The sequence below is a fragment of the Siniperca chuatsi genome, linkage group LG16 (genome assembly GCF_020085105.1).
Source record: "Siniperca chuatsi isolate FFG_IHB_CAS linkage group LG16, ASM2008510v1, whole genome shotgun sequence".
NCBI lineage: Eukaryota > Metazoa > Chordata > Actinopteri > Centrarchiformes > Sinipercidae > Siniperca > Siniperca chuatsi.
In genome coordinates this window covers 11,612,571-11,627,036 of record NC_058057.1, presented here as the reverse complement: position 1 = coordinate 11,627,036, position 14,466 = coordinate 11,612,571, and positions in this window count along the sequence as shown.

The window sequence follows — 14,466 nt, the reverse complement described above, 5'->3', positions numbered from 1 at the left end:
CACACACACATATGCATGAACATCAGGCCTATAAAGATAGCCATGCTATTATATCCATCATTGAGCCTGTAAACCTTCCTCTGGCGTTCTATTTGGATTTCTGGCAGGAATTAAATAAAGCCATTGTAAAGGAGTATTTCTCTTACATACTTTATTAATCATACAGTACAGAATACTGCTTTGGATCAGCTTTAGAAATGCAAAGTTCTCTGTTCTAAATCATTATTTTATCATGACTCTATACTCATCTATTCATGTAATTGCATTTTTCTTGGATTTGTCTATATTTAATATTTATCCTAAGAGGCATACCCACCCTTGTCTTTCTTGCTCTCAACCCTTCCCTTCACTATAACATAATCAAAGCCTTGAACAACGCCTCAACCCCTTAGCTCCTCCTCCTTTTGTCAAACCACACATTTATTTATGTATACATAATATATACAACATTCAGGTCACCAGTCTGAGGATGTGACCTGTGTTTAGTGTAAAGCTCGCTCTGATTGCCCATTCAAGAACATAGGGAGTGGGGTGACATGATGTTGGCAACCTCCGGCAAAGTGTCCTGGCTCATCACCAAGTGAAATGACTGCACTTGAGCCCTCAAGCTGAAACTGTTCACATAGTAAATCTTCATGAAATAATGAAAAGCAACCTGTTATCGTTCCAAGGTATGGCTGTAAATCAAAACATGAGTGTAAGATTTTGACAAAGTGTGTGTTTTTCTTTTGATAGAAATATTCTTTTTATGTACTGTGAATGTAGGCTTGGAATATTATGGTGATATATCAGCACTGTTCTGCAGCCTTTGGTATGCTGTGTTTTTTTTAGTTGAATTTTGGGCTTGATTAAATATGGTTTGGCCTGCAGTATATCAAGAAATATTAAATGTGTTTATGATATGCTTGGCTCCAGGCATAGGCAGCACTTGGACTGTATGGGTGGTGTGCTTAACACTGGAACTCTACTGCCTCTCAGTGGGCAGTGGCAGACTCAGAGGTAGAATACTTTGATCTCACATCTGGAGCTAAGAACAGATTTGACAAAATACAAAACTTCTAAAAACGACAGAATGAAGGAAATAAGAAAAAGCTTGTCAACAATATTACTACTGGATTAGTTAAAATTGGCAACCATCTTGATAACAGATTTATTGTGTAAATCGATTTTCAAGTAAAAATTCTCTGGTTCCAGCTTCTTAAATGTGAGCATTTGCTGCTAGTTTTCCTGTCCTGTGTGACAGTAAACTGAATATCTTTGGGTTTAAGACTGTTGGTCGGACAAAAAAGCTGTTTTGAAGATGACAACTTTAGCTCTGGGATATTGCGATGGGCATTTTTTCACTATTTTTCTGACGTTTGCTAAAATTGCCAATAGGCTTTGAAGATTAATTTCCAAAAATTGGTAACATTTCGTAGTGGCCCTGCTGCTGTGGAGGTGTGTTTCACCTTTATTAGTATCCCTTAGTCTAAATCTCCTGCAAGGTTATTTCTATGGGAGGTGCCAGCTGTAGTCTAAACTCATGCAGGGAGTTGGCTGGGTCAACACACGACACTCCTGGTTATCTGGCTGACACTGAACACACACCTACACACATACACACTCATACACATCCAGTCATTTTGGGTCATGGGAACGCGACGGTGCGCTCACACTGTGTTTATTCTGTATGGTTTCCTATTTGAATGTGTCCTTCTCACGGGACTGTTAATGGCTTCCCCTTTCCCAGGGCAGGGCAGTGCGATCAGACCTTATCCAGGTCATGCCAGGAGGGCAGGAGGTATCAGGAAGAATGAAGTCCTCAAGGACTCCTTCTTTCAAGGTTTATCCAGGAATTGAAAGAGCAGACCTGCCTCAAGAAATATGAACTGTGATTCCTGAGAGCCTGAGCACTTGTTGGAGAGGGTTTCGTGGCCTGTTGTTGTTGGAGTTATTGTATGAACTCATAGGTTATGTCTGTTTTTGCTGAGATAGCTTAGCAGACTATTGAAAGCAGAAAATCTCAGTGGCTCTAACAGTGGATCTACAACCAAACAGGAAATAAAGACAAGCTTGCCTCCATTTGTAGTCACATCAGGTTTGGTTCACTTTTGATGCAGATGAATCCTGAATGATTTTAGTATAGAATTCACTTCATAGCCTTACTGAAGATTTATTGACTAAGGTTTTCTGTGGCGAGAGGCCTTATCCCTTCAAATGTCTAGCCTGAAGGTAAAAGGATGTATCTTAGCAGAGAGCTGCAGGGGAATTGGCTCTCCAGAAGAATGCAAATGTGACATTTTGGGTTGAATAATCTTCAGTGGTCTGGACAAATGTTGACATTTTGTGAAAGTGATCCAACTTCAGACACAGTAAGCTGTGCTCGTATCCTGCTTTAGTTTCAGCTGGAACTTTTAACAAACACGAAAAAAGATAAAACTCCATCCTGTGGAATACAAATTCGGAGACATGTATATCAGAGTAGGGGAGTAGGCGTAGAGGAGCTTTTCACCACATGAGGGAGCTATTGTTAGATGATTGCCACTTTGTCAAACAATGGACAGATTCCACAGCAGCAGATGTCACACAACTTTAAAACATGTTTAAATAACCAGTACTCATGACATTATAATGTATGAATCATAGCCTTAGAGGCTGAAAATAAAAACAGTCCAACTTACAGAGGAGGTCAATGGAATTTATCTTGAATATATCAGTCCTGTATATATACATACACACACACACACACACACACACACACACACACACACACACACACACACACACACATATCTACTCACATAGCTCAGAGCACAGGATTGCTTATATAAATTCACATAGGGCCCTTGAGGGAATTTGGTATTCAGCATTGTTGCATAAAGGAATGATAATGGCCTTAGACACCATAGATTAGAATACCTCACACCCAGTAAATTGACTGAAATGTTAAATTCCATATTTGCAGCTGCCCCCGGGATTCAGAGGTGCCCGAGGTTGAAATGGCAGTGAAATGAAACATGATAGGCACTTTAACTAGAGAAGTGAGGTGAAAAACTGCCATTGGTATCTCATTAAAAAGCCAATGTTTAGTATTGGCTATATTATGGCTGGTATTGATCTGACTGAGCTGTGCACCTGGATCGATCCGTTCAGTGAGGTGCCTGCTGGGTAATATCCCTGCCCTGTAGGTGCTGAGAGTAAAGGTCATACCCCCTCCTGCTTTTGTTCCTTTCCTCCTGCCATCCATCTATTTTTTCATCTACACATGTCTGAATCCAAATGTCTTCTTCTAGGTCTCATTCAGAGTGCATTTTACTATTCACAGCTGCCTCTTATTCTCCACAGACAGATATCCTGATGCCACAGAAAGAAGAATCATTATCATTGATTGTGCTGGCCAGATAATCTACACTGTTATATTGTTTGTAAATGGCAATCAGAGGTATTGTCACACTTGCTAAGTATCAGATTAAGTAGTAAATGGGGAGCGCGTTGACGGTTATGTGAACAATCCAGCTACTGATAGACCTGTTTTTATTTCTCTTTTCTTCATACCTCTTAAATCTAGCCCATATATTTTGATAAAACAACTATAATCAATATTTTTATAATAACAATGGATCAAATGACTATTTGTAATGACAGGGGTCGTTTGTAGTCACCTGTAGAGAATTATCACTTAACTCTGCAGTTCCCCTCAGCTCTACAGAGCTTTTTAGCATCTTTCAGCTCATTGCTTTGGTTTTACGGCTGCAACGTTGCTGATTTAGTTCACTCTCACCACTTTCATAGAATGAAAAAGCTCTGTACACTACATGCTCAGCACCAAACAGCAGTCAGACAAAGACTGTGTCCGAAATCAATCCCTATTTGCTATACAGTGCACTATATTTACTGTCCACCATTTTATTTGAGTGTCCGAAGTCTGAAATGCATGCACTGTTCTGTATAGTCGCCACAAAAACTACAACAACTACTCAAAAAAGTAGCATTTATTTGTTTGCTTGTTTGTTTTTTTGGTCGCTAACACTTCTGCCATATAAACTTAAAAGGTGATGGATAGGATATGTCAGTGTTGTGTTTATAGCTTGTTTCTGCAGCCCCCAAGTGGCTAAAAATGAGTTACTGTAGGTTGAAATGAAGAAATACAAAGTTGGCAAGCAGAAATGTAGGCTAATAGTTTTATCCATGTAAAATAAGAGGGGGAAGACATCTTCATTAGAGACCCTGGCTAGCTCCTAGCTCTGATTTCCAGTTTGTGGTGTGTGACTGCAAGGCTCCCAGCCAAGCCATTAACATAACTGACATGGTGCTATACTGACTCTGCTACTAATGAAATGTCGATTCAGACCACCATCTTCCCTAATCAAATGTTAACTGAGGAAGTGATGGATTGTGGCTGAAAGGTTTGGTCCCTATATATCTTTCCTTCCCTGTCTGAGTGTCTCTCCTGCCTTTCTCTGTGCTTGTGTGGGAGAATGAAAAAAGTGTCAAAGCATGACAAGACTGTGTTGGGCTTTTAATGCTTGTTCTAACGCTGCCATACACTTCCTACAAGCTACATCAAATGTAGAGTGTCTTCATGATGTTTTTAAAGCTCTCTTCTGATTTGCACCTTCCATGCATACTTCAGAGCACAGCCTACTGTGCCACTGTTGAAGAATACGACACAGGGGTTAGCACATAAAGTTTGACACCATCTATGTGAAAAATGAGAAACATAAAAAAATGATCAGACGGGCTGGCAGTAAGTCCACATGGGTGAGTAGTTCACCTCTAGATGTAATCTTCATGGAAGCCCCTGGTAGGTGGCTGTGCCCTTTAAGACAATAAACAGAACCACAACTATATTCATCTTCCTCCTCATGATTGCTGCCACATTAACTCCGGCTCCAGGCGTAGAAATAAACTCACTTGTGTCTTTGGATAGGAAGGATAAAGATAAGTAGCAGAGCACACTGGGGTCATTAGTGGTATGGAGCAGAAATGGAAAAAGTTAGTAATTCTTGCTTGTGTTAATTGGCTATCAGCATTAATGAGATGCAGCGGCTGCAGAGAAGAAGAGGGAGGTTTAAGAGTCGGGTGCAAAATGTCACGAGCAAGGTCACTTCACCTCCAGAATGGAAATGTCAGATCACTTTTTTGTGTACATATGACTAATGGTGTGTCTGAGTGTGTGTGTGTGTGTGTGTGCGTGTCCTCACAGCCTGCGGTCTGTGTGCAGATTCATATCTAGTGAGAAATTAGATACTCTGTCTTGTTAACATCGACCTTTAGTCTAATTACTATAACTGCTAATTACGACCTCCCTCCCCTCCCCTGTCCTGCAACACACACACACACACACACACACACACACACACACACACACACACACACAATTGCCGCTCTTGCCACAGGGTATAAAATAATGCATGTCTTATACGCTGCCTCAGTTAATAAGGAGTTGTACATTTGCAGACACTACACGTGTTGCAAACATGGGATTCATATATCAGTGATAACATAACACTATGGAAATGCGTGTCAGGAAAAGATGTTTTGGCCCAAACCAAAGTCACTTCACAAAAATGGCAATTTAGTGGAGAGAATGAAGAGTGTGAGCGTTCATCATTCCCATTTCCATTTTAACCATGAAATTTTATTTGTGTTCCACTTAGGAAACATTTAAATGCAGTATATCTAACAGTTCTGTGTGTTTATCACCATGTGTTTTACACATAGCTGTTCATACAATAAACATATGTAAACATAGCAGCTGCTTAGGGTCCTGCAGGGGCCCCTAAACGAGTGAATTATTTATAGATTATCATATGTTTTCTGTACTACTTTTGCATTTGACATTCCAAATGTCACTCGTGTTACTTTTCACTTCATCACAATGATTAACAGTTCCTTCTTAAATGTTTAAGGGTGGGGGTGTGTGTGTGTGTGTGTGTGTGTGTGTGGGGGACGACGACTGATTCTGCTTCAGGCCCTGCACACATGCCTGGGCCAGCACTGATGTTACAACACATGCACTTTCTATGTCCAAAATGAATCATATTGCAGACCTTTTGTCTGCTTCAGCAGCACAGTATGTTGTAGTTCTCTGCAGAGTCAGTGGGGGGCAGTGAATATCAGCATGTCAGTATTACTCTACTGTAAATGTATGTATAAGACTGTGAGAGCATTAAATGGAAATATAAGAATGAATGCTGTTTCCTTTCCTCCCGATCTGGGGTTGAATGGTGATGGCAGGTCATTTACAGTAGATTTAAATTTGACGGCCGGTTTGATGATGACAAGTCCAGTCTCTGGGGCCCTCTGCATCGTGAATGACGGTGTGATGAAATAGCAGAGGAGTGGGAGCAGGGAGACACAATCAGGCAGCTAAGACTCAGAGTGCTGGAGAATGTGAGTGGATGAAGGATGTGCAGCCTGGATAATCCAGGTGTTTGAGTGTGTGTGTGTATGTGTTGTGTATTGTTCATGTGTGCTTTGTCCTGTCTGTTTTGATTTGTACAGAGTTCTGACCTCCATCAATCACTGCTGAGCCTGCCAGTTTGGGTTGAATGGCCAGAACAGAACGGTCCTAGCCCAGCTGTCTGGTACAGTAGCTGACAAAACACACACACAGACACACACACACACACACACACACACACACACACACACACACACACACACACACACGACCAACAGCAGACCCATAAATCAGCCCCTTTTCATAGTCCTGAAGGACAAAGAGGATAAAATAAAATTCTTCACTCATATTTTTCCCTCACTTGTCACATTCTGTGTTGTGTAAGAAACATAAATTTGTTTACTTGTTCTGGCTGATTTACCGAAGAGCACTACATAACATCATATGAATCATTTTCATCTTTTATTCCCCCCGCGGTGGCTGCTGCTGACAGCTCTGTGGGTACATTGTGGGGAGGTGTTAGCAGTGCAGGCTTTCTGTACTGCTAGGCAGTACTGAAGAAAGATTTAGTACAATGTGCACTATTGTGTACCATCACTGGGGAGGAGGATACTGACTCTGTAGGTAGGGGTTTGCATCTAAAGATGGAGGCACTCTATTGGGACTACACTGCTATTTGCAGCAGAAAATTTTAACCTTTAAATGTATTGTTCAAAACATTTCTGATTTCTTGTGGAGGTTAAACACTTCAAAAAGACGGGGTCATGGAAGATAACAAAGCTGCTTTACCAATACTACCTCTGACCTTTTCATTGTCTCTGTTTTTTTATTTTTGGATATAATGAAGTTTCATTTCATAACTTCACTCTTAATTAAATGTTTGGGATGAAAAGCAGCTATCAGGACCCTTGTCACCTGACTTGATAAGAGTAAGCATGCTTGTCTTTCAAGTTTTTAATTTTTTTTAAATTCTAAAAATATAAATTCTAAAATATAAAAACACCATTTAGCATAATTCGATATCAACTGTTTATAATTAACATTAATTATCTGACTGATGTGTGTATCAATTAATGGAAGGTGCCTTTTGATATGAAGGCGGGATTTGGGTAAATAAAACCTCAAGATCAAACTGAAATTAACATATCAAATGTAGATTTTATTAACAAAATAGTAGAGATATACTTTAGAGAACTCTAACTGTGGACAATTTATTTGGACCTAGTAGAAGGCAGTAAGGTGGCTTCATGGTTGGACATACTCTTTCAAAACTCAAACTCTGCAGAATTTTGACTTTGCTGTGTTGTCCGCAGCTCACTCAACACAAGTCACACTAAGCATCAGCCAAATGCCTGAAATTTGATGTAAATGCAAAGCACCTTGGTAGAGATGGTCGATGTGCTCTGGGATGGAGAAATAGTCAAATCGAGATGATTATTCAATAAAACAGCAAAGGAGGAAGTGGCTGGGGAGCAACTGAGAGGACAAAATGGAGGACAAAATAATAAAGGCTGGTCTACTATCTATATCTACTAAAAGCTCTTCAAAAATACCTGTCTAAGGGGACACTTTAAGTATCTAAAAATAGAAAATCATCGTGCCTACGCCCCCCCTCCTCTTCCCCCATCCTCCAGAGACTGTATCACAGATAGCAATGGTAATTAATTCTGAGAGTTTTTGCACCAGCACCTTTTAAATGAATTCTTAATTTGTGAGGCAAACATTTGTGGCACCCCCTGAGGAAAGTGAGTCTTTGTGTAGGAGCTTTCCTGCCTTAACCTCGGGCTCTGCTGGCTTCAGCTGCCTCCAGCTGTCTCCCTGTCATCAAAGGTGAAATGCATATACATCAGCCATTCAGCCCATAGCACAGCCAGCCAGACAGAAGGAGAAAGATTTCTGTTTGGGGGAATGCGGCGCAGAGTATTTAGAGGCAGTTAATACACCACAATGAGTACACAGACATTTTACCTTTCCTAAACTTTTGGGATTTTTGGTGTAGGGCTAGAGAAGGCTTAGGCTGGGTTACCAATGAAGCAGAACAATGAGCAGGGGATTAAATATGAGAACAACTATAAGCTTTCATGACATGGCCGCACCAGATAACGTTTAATCCACACCATAAAGAATTGTGACGCACATTTTTTACAGTACCAATTGAATTGTTTCTTCAAAATATCATAGTACCATACCAGTAGTATACTACTGTTATACTCTCTATAGAGAGTCTGTGAGATCAGCAATATGAGATAGATACAATCACATCGGCATGCTGTTACTTTAATAATTGTCCATTGTGGGTAATTTTGACTTCAGATAAACTGACATACTATGTAACAAATTTAGGAATAACACCAACCAGAACAATTGCCTGAACTTTGCTGCTATGTTAGCCAGTTTACTAGCCAATAGGCTACTAGCCAGCTTACTAGCCAATAACTAAGCATCCTAGTAGATAGCTATAATGAGCTAAGCATTGAGCAAAACTGCCAAAATTTTACAGTGAAATCCATTCATTTTAATGGAACCACCTCAATCTGTGGATTTGCTTGCAGGGGCAAAGTATATCTGCACATTGTTTTTGTGTCAAGTTCAACTTTGGTGAACTTTGACACGCAAATTTGCGCTGTTGACCAATAGAAAACTGTCTTGACAGTACTGACATTTGAGGGAATGGAAAGAGTCCAAAATGGAAGCTATCATAGCTTATTTTTTATCATAGCTTATCATAGCTTTTATTTAAGTATGTATAAACTTCTCCACAAAAGCGGCATGGTTTGCATACAGTTTTGAGACAGAAGTTGATGCTACAAATACGTCTTTTGAATAAAATGCGACTCATATTGATCTTAATCTACAAGCACAAGTAGAGCCCTCTTACAGGCGATAAGGGTTGAGGCCTGTAGAGGTTGTATGACGGTGAATCCTCTGGGAAGTATATATCATAACATGAGGCATGATTACACTGTTAGTGTGAAATTGATTTTTATGTCAGTGTTACAAATGATCTGCTGGTATTAAAATACAATACTACAGTGAGATGCACCTTACTGTTGCAAAATACAGTATCTGATATGAAGTTGTTGTATGTATGTGTCACTGCAGATTCTTGAGATCCATTCATTTCTAATGTGTTTTCCCATCTATGAAAGGATAATGTTTGTATGATGTGCATCATGCTACACAACAGTAGGACATGATTCCTACCTCTGCTGTGACATCAGTTGTAGACAGACACAGTTGGTGCAGCGTCTATAGATAAACTGCTTTCTTTCTGACAATTACAATTCAGAACAACACAATCTGTCAGGAAAAGCAGAACAGGGTATCTCTGCAGACCGGAGACTTTGAATGGGAGCGGTAACTGTCAGTGATTTTTTAATTTAGCCAATCAAAGGCTTACAATCCTCTGTCAATCAAAAACTAATTTCACCAATACGCCACCTGAACCAGTTGTCAATCACTTTTTAATTTGGCTAATCATCTTTCTCATATGGAGAAGGGGAGGTTCGACACGAAGAAACAAACTTACCTCATTTCTCAATGCTTAGCTCCTAAGTGTTCAGCTCTAGTTGAAGGATCAAAGTATCAACAGACAGCAACGTTTTTAATCAACATTTTAAAGAGGAAGTAGAGAACTTTTGATCATAACAGAATATAGTAACTTTCACTACTGCTCATTTTAGAAATCACATGTTGCAAGTTTTGTTGGAAAGCTAGACGCTGGTGGCTAATGAGCTACCGCAGGCTGTATGCAATAAACTGCAAGCTAATGTTAGCTAACTCGCTAACCTCTATGGGAAATTACAGTAGTAAGCTAACAGGCTAGAAAAGCAGTAGAAACCGGAAGTGCAGTAGTGCGGTTGCCTTACAAAAGTCAGAACAAACTTTTGATTTAATACGAGTGAAGATTCAGCAACTGGACTGCTTATTTCTCATCTCAGATGTGTTCAGAAACAGATTTTGGTGGACTGCTGCAGTCATACAACGGAACCCTACTGAGCATGCCACTGGCCTCACGAAGGAGGACTGTAGTTGGACCCTTCTCCGCCCACTGGGCAAGATCCTGGGAAAATGAAGGCTTGCTAGCTAATGCTGGAAGCCAGAAACAAACATCTATAATCCATTGTCCGTTTGGTAATCTAATCAAAGAACACGTTTTCTTGCAGTGGTCTTTCTAAAATGAGTAGTGGTAAAAGTTACTATATTCTAACAGCAGCACTGAGCAGGACTGAGGACAGAGGGAATATCTGCAGTGAGGAAATGTAGCAATTCTTTCTAATAATCAATTTAGGCAAGCATGCTGCTGAAGGAAGCAACGGACTAAGGAGAATCAAAATGCTCTTTAACCCTTCTGACAGCTTGTCCGTCTGCCAGCCTGCATCTGTACTCATTAGTTTGCAACACACTAACACACATACACAAGCACACAGACACACACCTTTATATATATGTATAATATATATGTCTCGAGAGTCTGCTCTTTCTCACTGTACACAGTGCAGAACTATGTACTGTACTGTTTCTACAGAACTATAACATCACATTTTTGAAATGTTTCTCCAATTCTCTCCTGCCCTCTTTTCCTATTCCCATAATTGGTGTTACCTGAGGTAGAGGGGAAAGGTGAGAGAAAGAGAGACTGACTAGTTGAGAGGCAGAGTGAGAGAAGCAATGTCAAGTGCATTGGCTGCATGTGCTGTATATAAAAAAATAAAACCTTAATTTATACCAAGTACCTCCACCTGAAAGCCTTTTCTGAAAGGATTTTCTTTACAGTGCTCCAGCAGCTCAGAATCCTCAAGTGTAAAGTAAATGAAAATGAGGGTGGGAGGCTGGATTTCACTCAGCCTCATTATGCCAGATACAGTAAGGCCTTTGTCAAACAGTGCAAAGTTTTCTGTTTTGAGATGTTTTTCTGCCAGAAGAGATTTGATTCTGACAAAAATGTTGCAATTAAAGATTAAAGCCCACTTTGTGATATTTTCTTCTACAACAGATAAAAGACTGAAGTTCTTGTAGGGCAGTATCTTTTCTGCTTGTCATGCTTTCCAAGGAGGAATACGAATGGTTTGAATTACTGTTATTTCTCTTTCAGCAGGGTGGTGTTAGAGCTGAAATCATTTGCCACTTTCATACCACTTTACTTCGCCACAGTTTTTCCCTTTTAAAGCCAGGGGACTTTTAGAGCCTGACTACCCTTTGGACTTTCAGATAACAGAGTTGATTTATTATACACACACATACACACACATGCACACACCAAATTGAAAACATATTTTCTCAAGTCCTCATCGACCACTATTTTATACCATACTGCGGTGCACTACACACTATTGACTACCAGACTTTTTATCTCTGGAGTTTACCACAGCACAAATTCCAATGTTACAGTCTGAAAATATAAAAGAATAAAGATGATCTCCAAGTGAACTATTCTCCTTCCTTTGTTTTGACAGTCGACCGTAAAATGGATTTTTGAGAGAAGACAAGCTTTGATGTGAGTTGGTAATTGTCTTTTTAAACTTTTTGGTTGAACTACAAATTATTTATTAGGATCCACCTAATGGGCGAGTTTATTAAAAAAAGAACAATTGAAATACATGTTAACAAAGTGTCAAGCTCATTATTAGAGAGTTGTTTATTGCAGCAACAAAACAACAGCTTTTGACGACGCAGAGTACTCAGTTTAAACATTAAAGGCGTTTCATAACTAAAAAAAAAACAAGATTAAATCTCATGTTATGCTATGAGCAAGAATGCAAGTGCTATTTAGAACCATGCTACAAGAACATTTACACTTACTGTGATGATGTTCTGCCTTCCTTCACACTTCCTCGGTGTACTGCTGAGAAAAACAGAATGTTTCTTCATCTTTTTACTGACTGCTCACTTGTTGGCTCGGCCTCAGAAATGTTGTGTTGGCCATTTCCCAGAAACAAGCCGCATAATCAAAAAGTGAGAGAGGACATATGCTTTAATATTTCCAGTGACAAATTGACAACGTAAAAATTATAATTCACAGATGATATTGTTGCAGTTTTCACAGCCAGTATACAGCACCACATGTCATGCAGCAGCTGCCTATTTGTTTGCAGTGTTTCATTGCAGTTTCTCTTTCAATTATGGGTAAGTGAAACATACAGCATTTATTTTTCAACTGAGAAAAATTCACAGATCTGCGGCTACAAATACTGTAGTTTGTGATTGTATTGTCCTTGATTTTTTGAATGAGTATGTAGTTTGTCTTCATGATCAGAAAACAAAAGTCCATATCAGCAGGGGAACATTATTTATCTAAAAACAGTTTCTAATAAATAAAGTACACATAAGTACAGTGCACATACCTGGCATAATATAAAACTTTAAACGTTTTTTATTTAATTTAACCATGAGTAAAAGACTGATTGATATTAAAAATCTCTTTCAAGAGCTTCCTGGCCAAGACAGGCTGCAGCACAAATAACACGGTTGCAGACATAAAACAAGCATGAAAACAAAAAACAAATTACAGAATTAAATGATATCAAAACATTTTTCAACATTCAAAACATCTACAGCCAGATGTACCTGCTTCCCAGACAATTAGAATCACTTTAAACGCATCAAATGAGACCAGCTCCCGAAGATTCAAGTGATTTTGCAACTGATTCCAAGCTGAGGAAGCAGCATACTTAAACGCCCTTTTTCCCAGTTCAGTACGGACAGTTAGTAGAAATAAGTCCTGTGAGCGAAGACTTCTCATTCTTTTTTCTTAGGATGTAGATCCACAGGTAAGAAGGAAGCGAAAGATCATTTTGAAATAAACCCAACAAGACTTTGACGCCGAAACATTAAAAGTAAAAAACAAACAAAAATAAGTACCCACAAACAACAAAGGAATCATACCTATGTCCTAAAGGGACACAATACACATTATTCACAATTTTATAAAACTAAAAGCAATTTTCTCACAAATTATTCAAAATACAAAGGAACTAAAGAAATCCCCCCTATGTTCACTTTCAGAAACCAATCTAAATGGAGAGGTATATAATGGTATATATTGGTGCAAAACTAACCTAACATTCTGCCACAAAGTGGCACTGTGAAGTCTGTCTTAACACTGTGAAGTCCTCTTACCAAATTACTATTTCCATACATGTTATTTACCTATTAATATTTACCTATTCTATTAAATATAGTTATCATTTACTTTATACTGTATGTTTTGCATGATATTTGTTATTTCTCTATTTTTACATTGTTGAACAGCTGCTTTGGAAAAGGGTATTAAAACCTGCCAGAAAAGCTTCGATAACACAGCCAGATACTGTAAACAAGAAAGTATAAAACATATTGTGAGCTTCACTCTAAGTCCTCCTTTGTGAATGATTAATACTGGTAGTGGGGCAGCCTAAAAAAAATACAAAGACAGAACATAAGGATCGCAATGCCAGATGACAAGAGAACTACTGCCAAGTATAAGTGAAACCTTCAGCTATAGGCAGATAAACAAACCTATTTAGAAGAGAAAAACAAACTCTGTGCCTCCCTCCTTGCTGGTACAGAAGTACAGTAAACATAAACATCATTTGCCTTTGGCACTGCTACACTGCTGTGCAATTGTTGTGAAAGGGAACTGTGTTTAGTATAGTATTTTTGTATGTAAATCCTCTCCGGAATTTAGGCTGTATAATATTTATATAACCCGTATAACAAGAAATGTAGTTGGTTTTATTCCCTGCTATAAAAAAATCCTGGCACTGACTGATGACAATCACTTGACTCCACAAAAGGGTCACAACCTCCCCAACTGAATCACACAGCACAGGACTCCCTACAGTAATCCACTACTGTCTCGACAAAGCATTGGACCATTAGTAAAGGAACAAGCACACAAATGGCAAAAGGTTCATAAAGACTGAACAATAACAAAGACATACAATGATCTACATTTCAGCCAGAGACACTGGGTCATACAGTTAGATTTTTGTCAGGAAAGGCTCTGCACTTACATATACAGTATGCGGTTGACACAGTTCATTGCTGCAATTCAATCAATGGCTGCCTGAGTGTCAAAGATGTTATTGACACACTGCATG